Source organism: Dipodomys spectabilis, unplaced genomic scaffold (genome assembly GCF_019054845.1).
Source record: "Dipodomys spectabilis isolate Male_0828 unplaced genomic scaffold, ASM1905484v1 ptg000328l, whole genome shotgun sequence".
Lineage (NCBI taxonomy): Eukaryota > Metazoa > Chordata > Mammalia > Rodentia > Heteromyidae > Dipodomys > Dipodomys spectabilis.
Window position 1 is genome coordinate 987,287 of NW_024871005.1, and position 22,977 is coordinate 1,010,263.

At 36.7% G+C, this 22,977-nt stretch overlaps 1 pseudogene; it reads left to right on the forward strand.

Moving 5' to 3' along the window:
* Positions 1 to 1,542: 1,542 nt before the first annotated feature.
* Positions 1,543 to 13,512, forward strand: LOC122128303 (annotated as a pseudogene).
* Positions 13,513 to 22,977: the final 9,465 nt, after the last annotated feature.

Here is a 22,977-nt window from a genome sequence, read left to right on the forward strand (position 1 = left end):
TTTAATAAGTAAAAAGCAATGTTATCCCCAATATATGTTCTTTTAAGGATGATATAAAATTAAGTCCTAAGCAAGGGTGGCACATTTTTGGCCCATGAACTAAATTTTGATTGAAGACACTTTGCCAAGAAAATGTTGGCTCACATATCTATGGCTCAAATATCTATGCCATGTTTGAACTTTAATCTTTCTGGGTTGAGCCTGATGATATGCAAAGTTCTTTTAAAAATGTAAGGAATTCTGACATGTACCTAAGTTTGAAAACCACAGCTCTAAGAGACAGATCCAGAAGGTAAATGAAATTTTCAGGCTTGATCGAACACTGACAGGATTTGAAGTGTTTAGTGTCAAGGCTAGGGAGTTTTAGATTGCTGGATCTTTCACAAAACAAACAGGTGTAGGGAGCAATATTTTTCAAGTCCACCTAGAACTTAAAGCCAGATCTCCTAGGGGACAAAAACAAACATACCTTCTGTGTCTCGGGGTTGTCACAGAGACAGCAACAATAAAGGCAAAATAAAGCTGGTTTCTCTATGATGACTATTGATAGGATATTTATATAAGCCCAGACAAAAGTTGTGGAGTTTACTATCATCATATGGGTATGTATATGAAGGGATCCTTACAATTCCAGCCATTCCTATTTTCTTTTCCTATGTATTTCTTCGTTCTGCTACTCTGCCTTTCTTAGTCCGATCTCTTTACTACTTATCAGATCTGCTTCTGACCACATTTGGATTCATGCCCATCTATAATGCAAACTCTTTTCATTTTGTTAGTGAAAAAATGAGCAATTGTCTTTTTCATGAAGTTTCCTTTCCTAAGAGAAAATTTAGTGGTTCGAGGAAGACTATAGGATGAATTTAAAAATTCCATCCATGGGAACAGCTTACACTAAGCAAAAGGAAAGAAACGTACATATCACCTAATTTGGAAGAAATAATTGTGTTGTCAGTTTGTAGAGTTCATAAGCTTTATAGACCATGATCATGACAATTCGCCTTGTGAAGGTTAAAATGTGTTTGTGACTTTAGCTAAGTATCACTATCCCACAATACTGTGAAATTTATGCAATCATAAAGAAATTTTTAAAAATTCCCTCCATAATCCAGCACTTGAGTTCTAGTCCAGACTTATCTTTAACTCTCATTAATATGCGCACTAGACTGTAGCTATACTCAACTACATAATGGTTATGTAGAAAAGAAGAAATATTATTTGTATGTGTTATTACTTTTTAAATAAAAATAAAAAATGAATATCCATTTGGTGGGTCTAAACCAATTTTAATGAAGTAGTACATTATAAAATACTATTTGCTATCTAACAGGAAATTGAACTAGTTTGGTCCAGATTTCTTTTCTTCAGTTTCCCTGGTAACCAAAATCTGTTCTTTGATTCCAAGGTCTGACTTTGATCAAAAACAGCAAGCCAGAAGCAAGAGAAACCTAGCTGGGAATCTAAGATAAAGAAATAAGTACAACATCCCATTTCTAGTTGTGACTACAATTTTGATTCACAATCATATTTTTCCCAAATACCATGAATACATCATTTCCTCTCCATCCTTCTCCCATCTATACTATGGAAGGCTCACAATCTCAGCTGGTAGAAGTCATGTCTGAGACCACAATTACTCTGGAAAATGGGATCCAAAATATTAACTTGTCCATTCTAGGGAAGAGGAAGTCAGGCAAGAGGGTGGAATGGTCAAGTGACACTATAGACAATGAACATTTGGGCCGTCGCTCATCTAAACGTTGCTGCATTTATGAGAATCCACACTCCTTTGGTAAGAGCTCCTCTGAGAGTGAAAAGGAAGAAGAAGATAACATGTTATACTATGTGCCTAGGGTCATCACAAGGGAAGGCATCATGCTCTTTCCAACAATGCTGCTCATACTTCATCTTGAAAATCTCAAGATATAACACAATCTCTTTCTTCACTTATTAAGGACTAAATATCATTGTGCTTCTCCTATCCCTGAAACAGACTGAACTGCAATATATCCAATTGTTATTCAGGGATTAAACATGATTATACCCTTTAATGTGTGTTTCATCCTTGTTGATGGAAAATGAAGACAGAGAGTGGAGCAATAGGACTAAATAGAGTACTTGTTACAAATAAGCTGGCTAGGATCCTTCTCTGTCTGGATAGAAATTTTAATGGGAAGAAATTTTACCAGCTATTTTGGACTCTTGGTAGGTATTTACAGGTGGTACAGGGATAGCAGTGAGCAAGTAGCAGGAAGTCCTGGGCATCTGAGAGTTAGGGGCAACATGAGGTTCAAACCTAAGCCTTTGGACTGAGTACCCTCTTTTTTTTTCAGTAAGGTCTTGTTATGTAGTCCAGTATGGCTTAACTCTCAATTTTTCTGCCTCAGCTTTCTGAGTGCTGGCTGGCATTGTTGTTCTGATTTCTCTTTTAGATAACTGACTACAATAATAGAACAACACTTACTGATTGCTGTATGTTCATTTTATATCCTGTAACTTTGCTGAACTCCTTTGTTAGTTTCTTGCTGGAATCTTTGGAGTTTTTAGGCTATGTTTTTCAAAGGTTTCAATAATTACTATTACTGTAAGTCAACAACAAAAGGACAATGCAATTAAAAATGGACTATCCAGTGATAGTGGCTCACACCAGTAATTTTAACTGGTCAGGAGGCTGATCCATAAGGATTTTGTGGTTTGCAACTAGCAGAAAATTCCATGAGAATCTTGTCTCCATTTAACCAGAAAAAAAAATAAGTGGATGAATAGGGATACAACTTAGTAGTAGAGAACTTGTCTAACATATAAAGGGTTCTGGGTTTGGCCCTAAGCACTTCACAAAAAGGAAAAACATGGTGTGGAGAAGGGGCAACTGACTTGAATAGATCCTTTACTAAAGAAGATATGCAAATGAAAATAAGCATATGAAACAATGTTCATTGGTGCAATGCAAATGAATATGGTAATACAACTTCATAATCATTAGGATACAGAAAATGAAAAGAAGCTGTGGCTGTAGCTCAGTGGTAGAGCACTTGCTTAGGAAGAATGTGGGAGGCCTGGGAAAGATGCTCAGCAGTACAGAAATGAATGAATGAATAAATAAAATAGAAAACAATGATTTAAAAAATCAGCAATAGGAAGGAAGGGGAAGCACAGAAACGTTGGGACAAAGGGTGAATACTCCCTAAACACTATGTTGGAAATGAAGTATACAACCTGGGGGTGGGGAGGGAGAGGGCTGGAGGGGAAAACAGAGAAAATGAAGGAAGGGTAACACTGTTCAAAAAGGGGGGAGGATGGGATGGGAAGGGGAAACAAAGGGGGAGGCTACAATGCTTGATAAGAAATGTACTCAATATCTTGCCCATGTAATTGTAACCCCTCTGTTCAGTATTTTCATAATAAAAAAAAGAAAAAAAGAAATGAACTCATTACCTGATTTATGCAACCCCTCTGTACATCACTTTTATAATAAAATTTAAAAATAGAAAAAGAAGGAAAACAGACATTTCAAGAAGTACTTATACATGAATGTTTATAGTAGCACTATTCAAAGTAGTCAAAAGTAGAAACAACCCAAATCTTCAATTTCAATTTCATGAATGACTAATCAAAATGAAGTATATGCAAACAATGAGTTATCACTCTTCAAATTTAAAAAGCATGAAAGTTGGGCACCTGTGCCCAGGTGCCTATAATCTTAGATACATAGGAAGGTGAGATCTATGGATCAAGGTTCAAAGCCCACTCATGCAGGAAAGTCCATGAGACTCTCACCTCTAATTAACTGCCAAAAAGGCAGAGGTAGAGCTGTGGCTCAAGTATAGAGTGCTAGCCTTGAGCAAAAAAAAACTCAGGGGACAGCGTCTAGGCCCTGGGTTCAAGCCCTAGGACCAGCACACACATACAAATATAACCATGGAGTTTAGATAGAGGGTATAGTATAGGTTTACCCTAAAAGCGTTATGGTAAGTGAAATAAACAAGATACAAAGGCAAGATATTGTATAATCCCATTTATATAAACTATCCATGATTTAAAAAAATCTATGCCGACAGACAGAAAGCAGATTAGTTGCCAAGTGCTGAGGAGGGAGAAAATGGGGAGTGGTTGATTACTGAGGACAAGATTAACTTCTCAGGTGATGAGAATGTTCTGTAGGTAGTGGAGGATGTTGCACAATATTATGAACACATTAAATGTCATTAACAGTATATTTTTATATTTTAGTACAATAAAAAGATTGGTACTTCTCTATCAAACTTTCTTTGCTGCCTGCTGTCAGGAGATGAGCAGCTCTGCACCACCACATTCTCCCCATCCATGTGATCTGTCTTCCCTTAAAAATTGATACCTCTAATAAAGAAAACAATCCAAAAATTCATATGGAACCATAAAATATCACAAGTGTCCAAAACAATCCTGGACAAAAACAAAGCAGTGATGGAAGTATCACAGTCCTAGACTTCAAATTTTATTGCAGAGCTATAGTAATAGAAGCAACTTGGTGTTGGCACAAAATCAGGCCTGAGGACCAAGTGAACAGAATAGAAGGTGCAGAAATAAACTCACATACCTACAGCTATCTGATATTTAACAAGGGAACAAAAAATACCGTTTGGAAAAAAGTCTCTTCAACAAATGTTGGAAAAATTGGATATCCACGTACAGAAAACAGAAACTGCATCCCTATCTGTCACCCCATACTAACATCAATTAAAAATAGATTAAAGACCTTAATATAAGTCTTTAAGCCTTGAAATAACTACAAGGAGTAGACAAAGCATAAGAATTTATTGCCATAGGCAAGAATTTTCTAAGAAGATTCCCAGGGGCTCAGCAAATAGAAAAAAGAATTGACAAATGGGATTACATTTAGCTAAAAAGTTTCTGCACAATAATGGACTTAGTCACTAAGCTAAAACAGCCTGCAGAATGGGAAATGATCTTTTCTAGCTATATGAATATCCTAATATCCAAAATAAACAAGGAGTTCCAAATCTAAACCCTAACAGAATCAATAACACAATTAATAAATGAGCAAAGAGGCTAAATAGAGACTTCTCAGAAAAAATGAAAAAAAAATACATGAAAAAGAAGCTCAGTGTCTCTGCCCATAAAGCAAATACAAATCAAAACAATACGGATAAGCCGGGCACTGGTGGCTCACTCCTGTAATCCTAGCTACTTAGGAGGCTTAAGATCTGAGGATCTCAGTTTGAAGCCAGCCCAGGTAGGAATGTCTAATTAACCACCAAAAAGCCAGAAGTAGATCTGTGGTTCAAGTGGTAGAGCACTAGCTTTAAGCACAAAAGTCAGGGACAGTGCCCAGGCATTGAGTTCAGCTCTAGGACCAGCACAAAAATAAAAATAAGTAAAGAACACTGATATTCCATCTCACCTCAGTAAGAATGACCATTGTAAAGAATAGGAACAAATGCTGGTGGTAATGTGTGGGAAAAGGAACACTGATACATTGTTGATGAGACTATAAATGGAGGTTGCACTACTTTATTTTCCCAACAACCGTGTATTAAGGTTCCAGCATTTGCATAATTGATGCAGGAAGATTCATAATTTTTTTTACATTTTTTATTTTAAAAATGCTATACAGAGGGGTTACAGTTACATGAGCAAGGTGAGTACCATTTCCTATCGCATTGTTACCTCCTCCTTTGTTTTCCCCCTACCATCCCTTCTATCCCACCTCCACAACTTACCCCCCCCCCCAGCCGAAGTTGTAAAGTTCATTTTCAACATAGTGTTTTGTACATATTGTTACAATGGGCCAACCTGTATCCTTATTTAAGTATTTTGTTTTTTCCCATCCCCTCCTTGAATTAGAGAAGTGTATATACAAGATGCAGGGCACCGACATCAAATAAAGTGAAAACAAGGGTTATACCATGGGGGAGGAAATACAAAGAAACAAAAATTCATATGGCACATTATAAATACATTAGAAACAATAGCAAGAAAGAAAAAGGTATTTGTGTCCCTATCTTGGAGTTCATTTCACTTAGCACCATCTTATCTGGTCATATGTACATAGCTTTTGGCCTTTTCTGCTTGTCCTACACATGCACTAGTTATTGCAGATAAGGGAAACCATGGGACCTAAGTTTCTTTGGGCCTGGCTTACTTCACTTAATATAATTTTTTCCAAGTCTTTCTATTTCCTCACAAATGGGGCAATGTTATTCTTTCTGATGGAGGCATAGAATTATATATATATAATATATATACATACACCATGGTATATGATATATATATATATGGTATATACCATATATGGTCATCTGGGTTGGTTCCATATCTTAGCTATGGTAAATAATGCTGTGATAAACATAGTTGTGCTGGTAGCCTTAGTATGGCCTTGTTTGTGATCATTTGAGTAAATGCCCAAAAGTGGAATTGGTGGGTCATAGGGGAGCTCTATGTGGAGTCTTTTGAGGAACCTCCATACTGTTTTCCAAAGTGGTTGAACACGTTTACACTCCCACCAATAATGCAGTAGGGTTCCCTTCTGGCCACATTCCCTCCAGCTTTCAAATATATGCATAAATACTGGAAGGATAGGTAAAGTATTACATATATATGAATACGTATGTATATATGGCAGGTTCTGTTTTTCCCAGAATTAGATGGGTACTTAGCCTGAGTGGAACCTGTTCTCCCTCAAATCTGACCTACCTGCTCTCTTCCTTAGCTAATTTTTCCAGCAACTTGTTTTTCCATACATACACAAACATGAATGCATACATACACATAAACAGAATACTTTTCATATATACAACAATGAACTTTTGTAATTTTTGACAGCATGCAAGAGAAGACATTTATGACGTGAACTTTTCTCACATATGGAATTAAAAAAAAATAAGACCTCATATTAGTTTAGAGTGGAATTGGGATTGGCACTGGCCAATGCAGCAGTTTGGAGTTATAATGCGAAAAGTATTACTTTTCAATTAAATATTTCCCATTAACTTTAGTTTATTATACAGTTTGATGGCCATGGAAAGCCAGTCTGTATTCCCAAAGGTAGAAGAAAGGATGCTGGAAGTTTGAATCATAAAACTTTCACTACATGAGTTTAATTTAAACATTTCAGGACATACATGTATGAAGATTATACCATACCAAATAAAAATTTATGTTTCACACATCAGTATATAACTTTAAATGTAAAAATAGAGTTCATGCTGAATCACATAAACATGGATAATTAAGATGTGTTAATCAGGAATTGTAATGAATAAGAACTATGCATGGTAGACTGTTCCTGAAATCCCAGCTACTGAATAAGTGGAGACAGACAATTAGTAGGTGAAAAGTTATATTAAAAAATAGCCACACAATAGCTAACTAAGGATCATGTAAACAAGAATATAAAAAATTCATCATGTGGAAGAATACCATTCAACTGCAGTTTTTTCTTAATAGTAAATTTTCTCTTTCTAAAATTCGTTTCCTTCAGTTTAAAACCATAATAAGATCCTGTCATTTCTGAATAGCTTGCTATAAACAAAAGATATTTTATAAAACACTTGGCATACTACAAATCAAAAATATATAGTAGATAAACCAAAAATTATAATTAAGAATTCAAAACACTTCTAGAGCATGCCACTTAACCACAAATGAAGACTATAGGAGAGAGAGAAAAAAGAACTACCATAAAATAATAAAGCAATAAAATGGCCTTAGTAAGACAATTGCTGTTGATCAATGTCTTTAATGTTTATATTCTTTTCCAACAAAAATCCATACAGGGATGGAATTAATAAGCCAAATATAAACAAAGTGTATGTTGCTTAAAGATGACCACCTCTAAGGACACATAGATGGAAAGACAAGGCATTGAATGACAATCCATGCAAATGGAGTTCAACAAAGCAGATATAGCTGTGCTTACATCAAATAAAGTAGACATTAAATAACAGTAAAAACCATAAGAAAGTCATTACTTATTAACATTGTATACCATTAAGAAAGAGGAAATAATTATTCTAAATGCATATTTAACCCACACATCAAAGTGCTTATATGCACACAGCAAATATTAACAGTTCTAAAGAGGAAGATGGACTCCAATACAAAAATAGTTGATGATTTTAATATCCTACATAAAACAATTGACATATTATTCAGATAGTAAAACAACAAGGAAATAGCCAACACATTTCACATCAAAAAATACCGGACAAAGGTCTATGTAACCCTATATCCAACAGCTGTCAAATATACATGGAGCATTTACTTGGACAGATCACATGATAAGACACCAAAAATATCACATCAAAGTTTTGTTTACTCCAGGTTACTAAGTATCTCTTTGAACTATACTGCAAATAAGTTTAAGTCAATAACAAGAATACTTTGGAAACTGTACAGATACATGGAAATTAAACAACTTGTGCTTGAAAAACTGAATAAATCCAGGAGGAAATCAAGAAGGAATAAAGTACATAGAAATAAACGGAAATTGAGACAAAACCAACAAAAACTTAAGATTAAAAATATCACAAGGAACCAGGTGCCAGAAGTTCATGCCTGTAATCCTAGTTACTCAGGAGGCTAAGTTTTGAGGATTACAGTTCAAAGTCAGCCTGGACAGGAAAGTCTTTGAGACTCTTATCTCCAAAATAATGACCACGAAAGTTGGAAGTGGAGCTGTGGCTCATGTTGTAGAGCACCATTATTGAGCAAAGAAGCTCAGCGACATCATAAATTTTAGAAAAGTACAAGTCAAGTTGTCACTTTTTGCAGATGACACCATATTATATATAAAAATCATAGGAGATGTAATCACTATCCTGTCAGAAGTACTAAGGTAATTCAGTAAAATCACTGACTACTAAATCATCCCACAAAATTTATTTTTGTTGCCACAGGCTAATCATGAGTTATCTGAAATAAAAATTAAGGAAGCAGTCCTATTTAAAATTGCCACAAAAACAAAATAACTATGAGTAAATTTAACTAAATGGGTGAAATATATATATATATATAGTATTAAAATTATAAAATAATATATACAACATAGTGTTATAATCATAAAACTGTGGTATTGGTACAAATACAGATTCATAGGTCAATGGGGTAGAAGAATAAAACTAGAAATAAAAACACTCAACTATAGACAACTAATTTTTGAAAAGATGCTAAATACACATTGAAAAAAATATTTTTAATAAGCCATGCAAAAAAATTTAGAACTCCATATTCATAGAAAGACATTAGACTGCTTTCTCCCACTAACTTCAACAAATCACTCAAAATGGCCTAATTGGAATTCGAAAATACTAGAAGACATAAGGGAAAATTTCAGGAAATTGGGTTGGGCAAATATTTTCCACATCTGAACTCAAAAGCACAGGAAACAAAGCAAAAACATGAATTGCATTACAGCAATCTAAAAGGCTTCTCTGCAAAGGAGTCGAAGTATAGCAAGGCAACACACCACAGAAAATATACATACGTTATCCATCTGAAAAGGGATTAATGCACAGAACATAGACTAAAGGCTTAATTAAAAAATCATACAAATTATCAAATTTCAAAATGAGTGTAGCTCGTAGCCAATTCTACCAGAATGGTATTTGCACATTATCTCTCTCTCCTCTGATATTATAAGGTCATAGTTTTGTTTTGTTTTTTTGTCAGTCATGGGGCTTGAAATCTGGACTTGCGCTCCTCAGCTCAAGGCGAGTGCTCTACCACTTGAGCCACAGCACCACTTTCGGTTTTATGAGTGGTTTGTTGGAGATAATTGTCTCACTGAGTTTCCTGACCAGGCTGGCGTGAGCCACCGAAGCCCGGCAGTCATAGTTCTTTTATGATGAATATATATGTACATGTATACATACAGAGAAATTTTGATTCCCTGAATTATAAAAACCAAATGTTTTCTTGCCAAGAGGCAGAGTAACAAGTTGAGGGTTTGTACCACTTAATCCATACCTTTGAGGACATTTTTATCTTACATAATATCCACAATATCTGCATTTGCTTCCTGTCACCATCCTCATTTTGTCTTTCTTATTCCATGTTATTGCCATGACACATTTTGTTCAGGCAAAATCATATAAAGTAATTACTTTGTGGGAAATGTAGGTCTTGTGAAGGTAATTGAAAATAATCTGATAGTGACCTGATAATCAATATCAAGATTGTAATGCAGAAAAAAGAGAACAGATTCATTTGGGACCCCTTCAATAAGAGATCTCATTTGCTCAAAGTAAAGTGTTGGTTACATATTAATTGAGTGGAAACATACTGTCATTTTTCAGTAAGAGATCTGCGTTAATTACCATTGTGTATCTTCCTTCTTGTGTGGACATCAACATAGCAGCTCCCTTTAGAGAAATTCCCTTACTACTATATATTGAGTCAACTCTATGAATGCTTTGAGAACAAAATTCAGAAATATAATTTTATCCATTCTTTTCATATTAATTGAGGGAGTATTCTTTGTGGTAAGCCAGTTGCTAAAGTGTGCTGAGGTATGTTACTCTAACCCTGCCATTCATGATGTAGAGCAAGTTGAAATACAAGTATGGGTATAAAGTTTATTTTTTTAATTTCATAGCTGTCCTTTATGAGCTACACATTTATTTAAGTAAATCAATTTATTAAGGGCAGAATTTGATCAAAGCACATTATATGCATATGGAGATATCACAATGAAAAATTTATACAACTAATATGCATTTATAAAGAGAGAACACACTGTACTCAAGGCAAGCAAGTGAGAGGGCATGAGCAGCACTGCCTTCCAGCTTGGGTCTGCCTGGGAACCAGTATGCATGAGCTCCTGCTCAGGAGTGGGATTTGGATGCTGTGCCAGCATCAGGAGAGGCTGAGCAGCTGATTACCTGGGGGACAAAGAGCAGCTGATAAAATCTTCTCCCATTCTGTGGGCTATTTATCTTGTTAGCTATGTCCTTTGCCATGCAGAAACCATTTAATTTGATGCATTCCCATTTATTCAGTCTTTCTTTGATTTGTTGTAACTCTGGATCTTAGGAAGTTTCCACACTTGCTTAGGAGCTCTATTGTTTCCCCTACCCCTTATGTAATATTTTCAGGGTATCTAACCTTATATTGAGGTATTTGATCCATTTTGAATTCAAGGGTGATATATAAGGACGTGGTTTCAGTTTTCTGCATGTGGATAGCTAATTTTGCCAGCATCATTTGTTGAGCAGGCTGTAGAGTTCAAAAAAACTCCCAGAAATAAACTCTCAAAAAAAACCCAACTCTATTAATAAACAGGCTAAAATCTTAAAGAGAGACTTGTCAGAAGAAGCAGCAAGAATGGTCAATAGACACGCGAAGAAATGTCCAACATCTCTGGCTATAAAAGAAATGCAAATCAAAACAACATTGGGATTCTACCTTACCCCAGTTAGAATGGCCATTATCAAGAGAACAAACAATAACAGATGCTGGTGGGGATGTAGCCAAAAGAGAATGCCATTACACTATTGGTGGGAATGTAAACCACTCTGGAAAGCAGTATGGAGGTTCCTCAAAAGAATAAACATAGAGCTTCCTATGACCCAACAGTTCCACTCCTGGACATTTATCCAGTAGAACATGAACAAGGCCATACTAAAGCTGCCAGCATAACTATGTTCATTGCAGCATCGTTTACCATAGCCAAGGTATGGAATCAACTCAAATGCTCCTCAGTGGACAGTTGGTTGGTCATGGGGCCTGAACTCTGGGCCTGGGCACTCTCCCTCAGCTCTTCAGCTCAAGGTTAACACTCTAACACTACCACTTCTGGCTTTTTCTGCTTATGTGGTGCTGAGGAATGGAATCCAGGGCCTCATGCATGCAAGGCAAGCACTCTACCACTGAGCCACCTTCCCAGCCCTATATACATAATATATATTATATATTATAAATATTACACATACAAGGAATCCTACTCAGCCATCAGAAAAAATGATATTGTACCATTTGTAAGGAATGGAAAGACTTGGAGAAATTATATTAAATGAAGGAAGACAACACCAAGAATCATAGGTTGCATGGTTTCCCTCATTTGTAACTAGAATGCACCTATCAATCTATAAGTAAACATACTAGACAGGAATAGAAAAAAATACACTTAGACATGATAAATTACATAGGTCTCTAGACATTGACACAGAATGAGACCAAAGGGGAATTTTTATAATTGCTTTGTGCATATGACCATACAAAATAATATTTATGGAAATGAACTTCAGAAAGTGGAAACAAGAGGGTTTATTTTTCTTTGTTGCTGTTTTGTTTTCATTTCCTTTTGTCTTGCTTGTGTGTTTATCTGTCTTTGTCACAGAAATGGTGAGACAAAGGATGAACAAATGCAGCAGTGCTACTCACTAGATACTATGTTGAAAATGAATTATACAACTTGTGGGTGGGGACAGGAAGGAAAAATAGGGAGAATGAGGGAAGGGGTGACATTGTCCAAAAAATGTACTTTATCTGATGTATGTAACCATAATTCCTCTGTACATCACCTTTAAAATAACAATTAATATATTTTTAATTTCTTTATTGAGATTAAGTGATTACATAAATTTCACAATATTGTGGGATAGTGTTACTTAGCTAAAGTTACAAGTACATTTTAACCTTCACAAGATGAATTGTTATTCTCATGATCTATAAAGCTTATGAACTCTACAAACTTAGACAATACAACTGTTTCTTCCAAATCAGGTGATAAGCATATTTCTTTCTTTTTGCTTAGTCTAAGCTGTTCCATTGAAGCAGCTGGTGCTTCAGTAGGCGTGGCTGGCCAAGCAAGTGGAATGCTACAATGACATGGCCTACGTCATGAAGGCACAGTACCTGGAGGAGAATTTGGTGACCAAGATGAATTCTCTCCAACGAAGATTGAAATTTCCTCTTGGTGGCTACAAGACTGTGGCTGGTTCTAAACAATCTTATTGGAGGATCACTAGTAGCACTGAGCAGAAGACCATGGCTGATGGAAACAAAAAGAAATCGAACAGAATTAAAGTGAAGTGGGAGAAGATTGAGAAGGAGCTGGAGACTGTTCACAATGATGTCCTGGCTCTGTTTGACAAGTTCCTCATCAAGAACTGCCATGATTTCCAGTATGAGAGCAAGGTGTTTTACCTAAAAATGAAAGGTGATTGATTACTAATTCTACCTGGCAGAGTGGCTTCTGGGGAGAAGAAAAACAGTAGTTGAAGCTTCAAAAGTAGCTTACAAGGAAGCCTTTGAGATCAGCAAATCACACATGCAGCCTTCACATCTCTTCCAGCTGGGCCTGGCCCTCAACTTCTCTGTATTCTACTAGGCAATCCAGACTATATCTAAGCAGCCCTGTCTTTTAGCCAAACAAGCTTTTGATGATGCCATAGCTGAGCTGGACTTATTACATGAGGATTCCTATAAGAACTCTATGCTCATCACAGTTACTGTGAGATGACCCTCTGGAGGAGCAATCACCAGGACAAAGAAGCAGGCGGAGGCAACTAAGGATCCTTCTGGTCCCTCCCTGACCCTTTCTTTGCTTACCATCCCTATCATCACCGATGCTTCCTTACTATCATCATGAAATATCTAGTGCTAAACCTATCTGTATTGGAGCACAGCTACTCAGATCTGCTCTCCTGTCCCTTGGGAAGCAGCTTCAGATAAGCTTTGGGCATTGCTTGACTGATGGTTGCTTTGAGCCCATGGGACCTCTCTTTTAGAACTATGCAGAGACGTGTGCTCTGAAGGAGGCATTAACCATGTATTTTGATTGATAGTACATGCAGGCAGAAGTAATCGAGTTTAGAAAGGATAAAGGAGACAATCTGGTGAAATATCCCAGCTTCCCAGGACCAGTGAGACTCAAACCCATAATCAGCAAAAGGAGTCACTAGTACTCAGCCAATCTACCTAGAGGCTTTTATGTAGCTAAGTGGTAACTGTCTCCAGCTCGCAGAGCTTCAGAGAACATCCCCGTTTGCTTTTCATGGGGTATTTTTTTTTATAGGAAGGGGTTTCACATAGGTGATGTTTACCAAAGCAAGCAAGCAAGGTTACAGAAACAAAACATAGCCTTGAGTCACAAGAGCATAGGCAAAACATAATCTTGACTTGGTCAGCATGACTGATACTATCAATGATATTGACATGATTGATTCTTCATTACAAAAAGTCAAAACATATCCTTGGATTACATTACTCAAAACGTATCCTTGGCTAGTGGTAGTCTATTTTACAGAAATCATTTTTATTATAAGCTCCTGACTAATACAGCAACTCAGTAGAGCTGGTGAGAAGCCTCAAGGTTGTCAGTGGCCCTCAGCGAAGTTGATGGTAAACTGCAAAGCTGCCAGCCTGGGAAGCTTGAGAGAGGGAGAGGTGCTTTTTTTGTTTTTTGTTTTGTTTTGTTTGTTTGTTTTTAGCAAGGATAGAAAGAGGCTAAGGCTGATTTCTGGTCAGCCTTAGCTTGAGGTTGTTCTTTACCAGAAGGTTTTGCCCTTTATCAGTAATTTTGTTCTGTTTTCTGATTTCACATTTTTGTTCCCATGGATATTTTTCTTTTCCAAAGGAAAGGGGCTCAGGGGCAAGAATAAGTTTCCTGTAGCAGGAAGGAATGAGGCTAGACAATAGAAGGAACTTCCCTGCCAGTGAATAGTAACTCAGATACCTTGATTTTTTTTTTTGCCAGTCCTGGGGCTTGCGCTCAGGACCTGGGCACTGTCCCTGAGCAGCTTTTGCTCAAGGCTAGCACTCTACCACTTCAGCCATAACACTACTTCCAGCATTTTCTGTTTATGTGGTACTGAGGAACCGAACCTAGGGCTTCATGCATGCTAGGCAAGCACTCTACCACTAAGTCAATCACATTCCCAGGCCCTCCTTGATTTTTTTTTTGATGGGGATCATCACACTGGAGGATGGTAAATAGTGAAAACAAACTAATAGTGTTTAGTTCAACATCTTTCTTGTGCATGAAAAGATGAATTCAACCCTCCTGCATCTTTCTTCAGCTGATGGAACACTGTTAAGGGCTGATCCAGAGAGATAACTTGTTTCTAGCCATCAGCTTTATTATGTTTAGTTTGAGCATTTCGTTTCTAAATTATGAAATGCACAAACACTTCTTTTCTTTCCTTTTTCTTTTTCTTTTTGTCGGTCGTGGGGCTTGAATTCTGGGCCTGGGCACTGTCCTGCAGCTCTTCAGCTCAAGGCTAGCGCTCTACCACTTGAGCCACAGTGCCACTTCCAGTTTCTGGATGGTTTATTGGAGATAAGAGTCCCACAGACTTTCCTCCCTGGGCTGGCTTTGAACTGCGATCCTCAGATCTCAGCCTCCTGAGTAGTTAGGGTTATAGTCATGAGCCACAAGCGCCTGGCCAAACACTTCTTTTCAATGGAATGTATCTCAAGTTTTGATATGTGTAACTTTTTTTGGCTGTGATGGTTTGAGAATCATAGATTTCTATTTTGCAACTCTTTGGCCATTGTCCCTATATATCCTGGGCATATCATGTATGTGGGCACATGTCAATCAAGATGGGTGATTATGAAATACCAAACTTCTTAAATAAATGTTTTGAAATTCCAAGGGTAAATAAGTGCTGCTTTAGGAAAAAAGGGAAGAAATTATTAAAGTTTTTCCCTATAGGTCGATGGATGATATGGGGGCAAGCAAACATAATTTTACAACTGTTACTTGGAAGATGAAGAAATATTTAGAACTTCGTGAGTCAAATATTTAAAGTGTGCCCATGTGTTGATTCAAAGACAGTAAATTTCATCCTTTCTAAGGTTGTACCTAATCCTTAAACATACTGAATTACAAAGATCTCTGAGAAATGTCAGTGGTACTGGAGTATATTGTGGCTTTCACTAGAGTATTTGTCACATTTATCTTTTTCATAGAGCTTATTTCTCTCTTCTTGCATGAGACTTTCCTGCTGTTAAGGACTTTAGCTATGGAATGTTACAGAAGTGTCAAAGTTCTCATCAGGTTTTCTTTTTAATAGATTTTTGAGTTAATTCATCAAATACAGTTGGATTAATATTTTAACATTATTGTCAGAATCCTCATTTCTGATTTATTAAAGTAGACATGTCTCATAATTTCTGCCTGTTAGTTTTTGTAGAATGGCATTTTAATATAGCTCTGTGTGTGTGTGTGTGTGTGTGTGTGTGTGTGTGTGTGTGTGTGTGTGTGCGTGCTGGTCCTGGGGTTTAAAATCAGGGCCTGGGTGCTATCTGTGAGGTTTTTTTTTTTTCTGGAGCTTGAACTCAGGGCCCTGTCCCTGAGACTGTTTGTGCTCAAGGCTAGTGCTCTACTACTTTATCCACAACACCACTTCTGGCTTTCTTTGGGTGGTTTATTGGAGATAACAGTCTCATGGACTTTTTTGCCTAGACTGGCTTGGAACTGCCATCCCTGATCTCAGCCTCTTGAGTAGCTAGGATTATAGCCATGAGCCATCAGTGCCAAGCTTTCCCAGAGCTTTTTGACTCAAGGCTAGTGCTCTATCATTTGAGCCACAACTCTACTTCTAGATTTTGGGTGCTGAAGTTAAGAGTTTCACAGACTTCCCTGCCCAGGTTGGCTTCAAACCACTATCCTCAGATCTCAGCCTCCTAAATAATTCTGATTACAGTTGTCAGCCATCAACATCCAGCCTTTAATTAACTTTTTTACAATTAATTTTATTCAACTGTCAATTTATTGTTAACATCTAATATTTATAGCTTTGGAACATTTTGGTAAGCCCTTTAGGAAGATTAGAAATTAAGTACTATGAAAGTATAGGTTTAATGAAGCATAGTTTGGGTAATATCTGTGTGTGTATATATATATATACATATATATATATATATATGTATATATATAGTTTGAGAATATATATGTATAAATACATATATATGTTTTGTAGTTTTATTGCAGTTATAAAATTGTAATATGGAATATAAAAGTTAATGTTACTATTTTTGTAACAAACTGGATGCTACATTTTACCATTATGACTCTGAATTTTCATTTTTATCTGACACATTCCAAAATATAGGTTATTACATATTTTAAGAAAACATTTTTAAAAGTTACAAATTCTATATAGATGTCTTTATAACTGAAAATAATAAGCTGATAGCATAGCCATTTGTTTCTGTTTTTCCTAAGTTATTAATGTGCTGAGTGACCATATGCAATCTGTATAATTCATTGCATCAAATACATGTAATTCTTTTATTAAATTGGTTAAGCATTTAGCTACCACAAATAATTATAAAACTTACACATAGGAAGCTACATTATATCAACATTTATTTTGAATGTTAAAATTAAACAAACCATTTGCTGTAGCTGTTGAATCCAAGTAAGGAGAAAATTTTAAAGTAATGCTGTTTTACTGAGTCACTCATAATAGCTTGTAAAAGTCATCAGACATTGATAATTCTTGTTCACACAACAAGAAACAATGATCATATGAATATAAAATTGACAAAATGAAACCACCTTCAAAATCCTGCATGGAAGAAAGTCATACATTATATACACATAATCCTATCTTTTGTCTTGGGAGCATCAAAATTTATTGCCTTTGAAATAATTTTCTTGGACAGAACTTCATTAGAAGGTAATGTTAAAATAGGCAGAAATGACTAGGTACTGGTGGCTCATGCTGGTAATCCTAGCTACTCAGAAGGCTGATATCTGAGGATCATGGTTCAAAGCCAACCTATGTCTTATGTCTTATGTCCAATTAACCACTAAAAAGCTGGAAGTGGAGCTGTGGCTCAAGTAGCAGAGCTCTAGTCTTGAGCATAAAAAGCTAAGGGACATACCCAGGCCCTGAGTTTAAGCTCCAGAACCAACACATATCTCACCAAAATAGGCATAAATGTCAGGCTATGGTAAATAGAAACTTCTTCACCTTATGGTCAAAGGACTATAAAACAAATATTTATTTGTCCATCTATATTACAATGGGAAGAACGTGTAGGCAAGAGGTAGTGTAGTTACTTATAATACATGATGGCTATAAAAAGTAATGATAGGAAGTGGCGCTATAGCTCAAGTGGTAGAGCGCTCTCCTTGAGCTGAAGAGCTGAGGGACAGCGCCCAGGCCCAGAGTTCAAGTCCCACGGCCAACCAAAAAAAAAAAAAAAAAAAAGTAATGATAATTTTTAAGAAATACTAAGCTTGGCCAATTTCAAGAACCATAAAAACAAACTCTTAATGCTAAACTGAGAGAAATTTTAATAACTAAAATGTGTTAAAATTGCATTTAAGGTGGGAAATCTCTATTTTATCACTATATAGTAACTTTCAAAGTATATATTTAACTTTGGAATTGAAGTAAAATATTTACATAACTACACAGATTGATGACAGTGTATAGTAAACAATGGAATTTCATTGGCTTCTATAAGATTTTATATTTTTGTGTGTGCTGGTCCTGGGGCTTAGAGACAGGGCTTGAGTACTGTCTCTAAGCTTTTTTGTTCAAGTCTAGTACTCTACTTTTGGCTTTTTGATGGTTAATTGGAGATAAGAATGGCATGGACTTTCCTGCCCTGCCTGGCTTTGAATAGTGATCCTCAGCTCTCAGCCCCACTGAGTAGCAAGGATTACAGGCATGTGATTTTACATTCTGTAAGCTAGGGAAGTGTTTATATCATTTGACATTGAGAAGCTGAAAATTTTCTTTTTATCTACTTACTTTATTCTTTTTTTAAAAAAATATGGAGTTTGAACTCAGGACCTGGCTCTGCTAAGCTCATGCTCTACCACTCGAGCAAAGTATCTAGCCCTGCATTTTTCTGGTTATTTTTTAGCATTGGAGACTAGCAAACTTTTCTGCTTGGGTTGGCCCCAAATAGTAATCCCGCAGGTCTCAGTTTCCTGTGTGGTTAGGATTACAGGCCTGAGTCATTATTACCTGGTGTGAAGTTGAAATTTAAAATTACCAATAGCGAAGAAATAGCTACATGGCGAGATATATAACAACAATTGTGTTATATGGGATTTCTTATTATGGAATCATCATTCTCCCTGACAAATCAAGAGTAATTATGAAAGCTTCTAGGAAAGAATCTCAACTAATTTTCTCTTCCACCTTAGCCAATAATAGAGATAATATACAAATACTGAAAATAGATGAGCACTATCCTTCCTTCCTTCCTACCTGAACTCAACTACAAAAGGGCAATGTGTGACACATTTTTGTAAAAGACCCAATCTGATAGTCATATACTCTCTGAGTCAAGCTCTGCTTGCCAGCCCCTGGCTGACACACTGTGCATGGATGTCTCCCTTTCTCCTCACCTAAATTCTTCACAGACTCAGAATACAGTCTACAAAAGGCTCTCTTTCAACTCTTTTTTTTTGGGGGGGTCCGGTCATGGGGCCTGAACTCTGGGCCTGGGCACTGTCCCTCAGCTCTTCATCTCAAGGCTAGCACTCTACCACTTGAGTCACAGCACCACTTCTGGCTTTTTCTTTTTTGCTTATGTGGTGCTGAGGAATCGAACCCAGGGCCTCATGCATGCAAGGCAAACACTCTACCACTGAGCCATCTTCCCAGCCCCTTTATCAACTCTTTCTAAAAGGACCAACCAGACCCTAGAATCAGGTCAGAGGACTTTCACAACCAGTTTCTGTCAACTGCTTTTTTGTAAATGCTCTGAGTACTCAAAGCCATTAAAGCTACTTGGACATTGGAAATACAGGTAGTTTTCAGAGCTCTAGCAGAAAACTTGTCCATCATCTACTTTTCTGGTTAGCTTTGGCCATGACTCTGAGAAGAGCATAGGTGAGAGTGAAACCTATTCAGTCAGAGAGCAAATCCTTCCATTTAATGTACAACAAATAATTTCCTTCTTGGGAGCTAAATTTTCTTGGTTGTTGAAAATGCACAAGCAGACTGCAGAATGACTAGATTGTATCCATGATAGTCACAGAAGAATAAAAGCAGAATGTCCAGCATCGTTGCAAACTTGACTGTGTACAGAATGTTAAATCAGAAATTGAGAAGCTGGAAAATGACAAGCAAGGGCCGTTGAAGGAAAGAGACAGTGTTTTGTCCACTTACATGAAACAAAAGCAAAACCTAACTGGATGTGGCTAACATATCCACAAAGCAACTGTTCTAAGAACAAATCCAGATGTTCGCCAGGTTCTCAACCTTAGATGCCCCCTTTTGGTTTCACTCACTGTGAAAGGAAAATGTACTATGAAAAATCCAGGATAAACTTGGACTACCATGGATATTTGATTGCTCTGCCCCACCTTCAGTGGTACTGCCTCCCAGCTGGCAAGAAAGCAAGCAAGGAAGCCAGATACAAGCTCGGACTGAATGGAGCCCCTGCCAAACTGTGAGCCACATCTACCTATGAGCAGTCGGCCTCACAGTGCCTGCAGAGCTACATGACATGATCTCCCCGTTAGTATATTACTGGCAAGTACACCAACTATTCAGGAGTTTTAGAATTATTTTGAAAACCTAATATAGCCATCTTTTGCTAAATAATACTGTCTTTCCCTGGCAGCCTCTGTTCAGGGAATTTTCTTAAGTCAAGCCTGATTTCTCTGTTTCTGTAAAAGACAGCAAAATGACTTACCTCCTGGGGATCAAAAAACCCACATGTAAAAATGAAACTGAAATTTTGCTTTTAAGAATAACTGCTAGTAATAAGTTACATCTTGGTATTCCAAACAACTGAGTTCCAGTTTCACATATATACATTGAAATATATAAAGTTGGTAGAGAAGGGAGAGAACTGTGGAAGGGGAGCCATTAATCAAAATGAACTGTACTCATAAGCTGACATGTTGAATTGAAACCCTTTTGTACAACTACTTAAAGATAACTACCCCCCCCAAAGAAAACCCCACCACATATAAAATATTCAGAACATCTTGAAATAGCTGCACATAGTACATAGAAATAAGTAGCTGCAGAAGTTTGATAATGTACAGTTTTAAAATACAGATTTAAAAGAAATTTCTTCCCAAGCACTATAGTTCTAGCCTATGAAAAAGTAGGATGCCAGCATTGGGGATATTTGATGTAGAGCTGCAGTGTGAAAAATAAATAATTTCTCCTGGATCCTAGAGCTTTTCTCTACAGCTTCTACTGTACCCATGCATTGGTTGGACTCCAGTGTGACTCCTGTGTTAACCTGGTTGCATTTAGTGAAGTGGCAGGTGGTGGCCTCAGGTGGGAGGTTCCTGCTCTTTTCCAGTATTGACTCTTAAAAAATTCTAGCTGAATAAAAAGTAGCTAAGTGTCATTTTCCCTCTTTTCTTCTTTGCCTCTATAGTCTCTCCACATGTAGGTCAATTATGATCTTACTGCATCCTGACATCCTTTTCCCTCAGAAGAAGAAAGGGGACTCAGAAGGCAGTGAGTAGCCTGAGTGAACATTTTGATACCATTAGGTTAGGCCTCCTGGAATCTGAGAGCATTTCCCAGCATGCACAACCATTTATTCTCTCTTCCACCACAGGTTACTATGCCAGAAAAGCTGGCAAGCAGGCATGAGGACTGGAGAAAGAACATTTCTTACACTTACCAGGGATGTAGCTTATTTTTTTTTTTAACAGTATTTATGAAGTGCTATGGTGTACCTACAAAAACATGATTTTATATTCCATCTATATAAATGAAAATGGAACTTGGAAAATGGGGAGTCTAAGTGGAGTTGGGAGAGATGAGAAGAGTGATGAAAGAGGTGACATTGATCAAGACACATTGACTCATAAACTGACATGGTGAAATGAAACTGCTTTTTATATCTGCTTAAAGATAATAACATTTGAAGTTTATCATGAAAACATTATATTGGAAAAGTACATATCATATATAATATATAGTAATTGTGTATGTTTATACTTTGCTTGAGAGCTTGATCATGAATAATGTATTAGTAAGTTTTCAAAAGCATTAATATTAAAACTATGAGTCAATAAATCTGTAAATAATTTTTAAAAAGCATTATTTGATGAAAATATATTAACTGTAGATTTTTATAAAAGGATGACACTTGGTCTTATTCCATTAAGGGTTTGTATTTGAGAATCAAGTTTAATTCTTACAGAAATAAAAAAACAGTGAAAAAGAAAAAAGCAAAATAAAAACCCCTCTTTTTCCTATTTCTTGGGGTTCATTTCCATAAGCATCACTTTATATAGCTTTGTGACCTTTGCGATCCTCTCCTAAGAATATCCTCCTTTGGTCTCACTGTGTGAATGTCTAGAGTCCTATAATTTATCATGTCCAAGTATGTTTTTGTCTTTTACCATCCAGTGTGTGTACTTGTAGTTTTATAAGCACATTGTGGCTACAACAAATGAGGGAAACTATGAAACCTGTATTTCTTTGGGTCTGGTTTATTTAATATTAATTTTTGCAAGTCTTTCCATTTCCTGACAGGGGATATATCATAATCATCTGTATTCTTTTAGGCAAAACATTCTTAATTTTGAGTCAAAGTTGAAATGCAATTTCCTACAATTGGACTTGGTATATGGTTTAGTAGCCAAGCATTTTCTTTCATTATCAAGTCAATAGGCTTGACTGCCAACTTTATTCAAATCAAACAAACTAGCTGGGAGCTCTAGTGTTGGGTCCATCACCTGATTCAGGATTGCTTTCTCTATAGAAATCAGCTTTATTTGTGTTTTAGGAGCTACTTTTGGCCATAGGGAGCTTTATAAAAAATTTTTTATTGTAAAGGTGATGTACAGAAGTGTTGCAGTTAGAAAAAAAAGAAGTGTTGCAGTTAGGTAAGTCAGGATAATGAGTACATTTCTTTTTGAACAGTGTCACCTATTCCCTCATTTTCTCCCAGTTTTTCCCTCTTGAACCCCCTGCCCTAAGACTTGTATAGTTCATTTTCAACTTAGTACTTAGTATCACTGCTGCATTTGTTCACCCTTCATCCTACCATTTCTGTGCTTCCCTTTCCCCTCTCCAAATC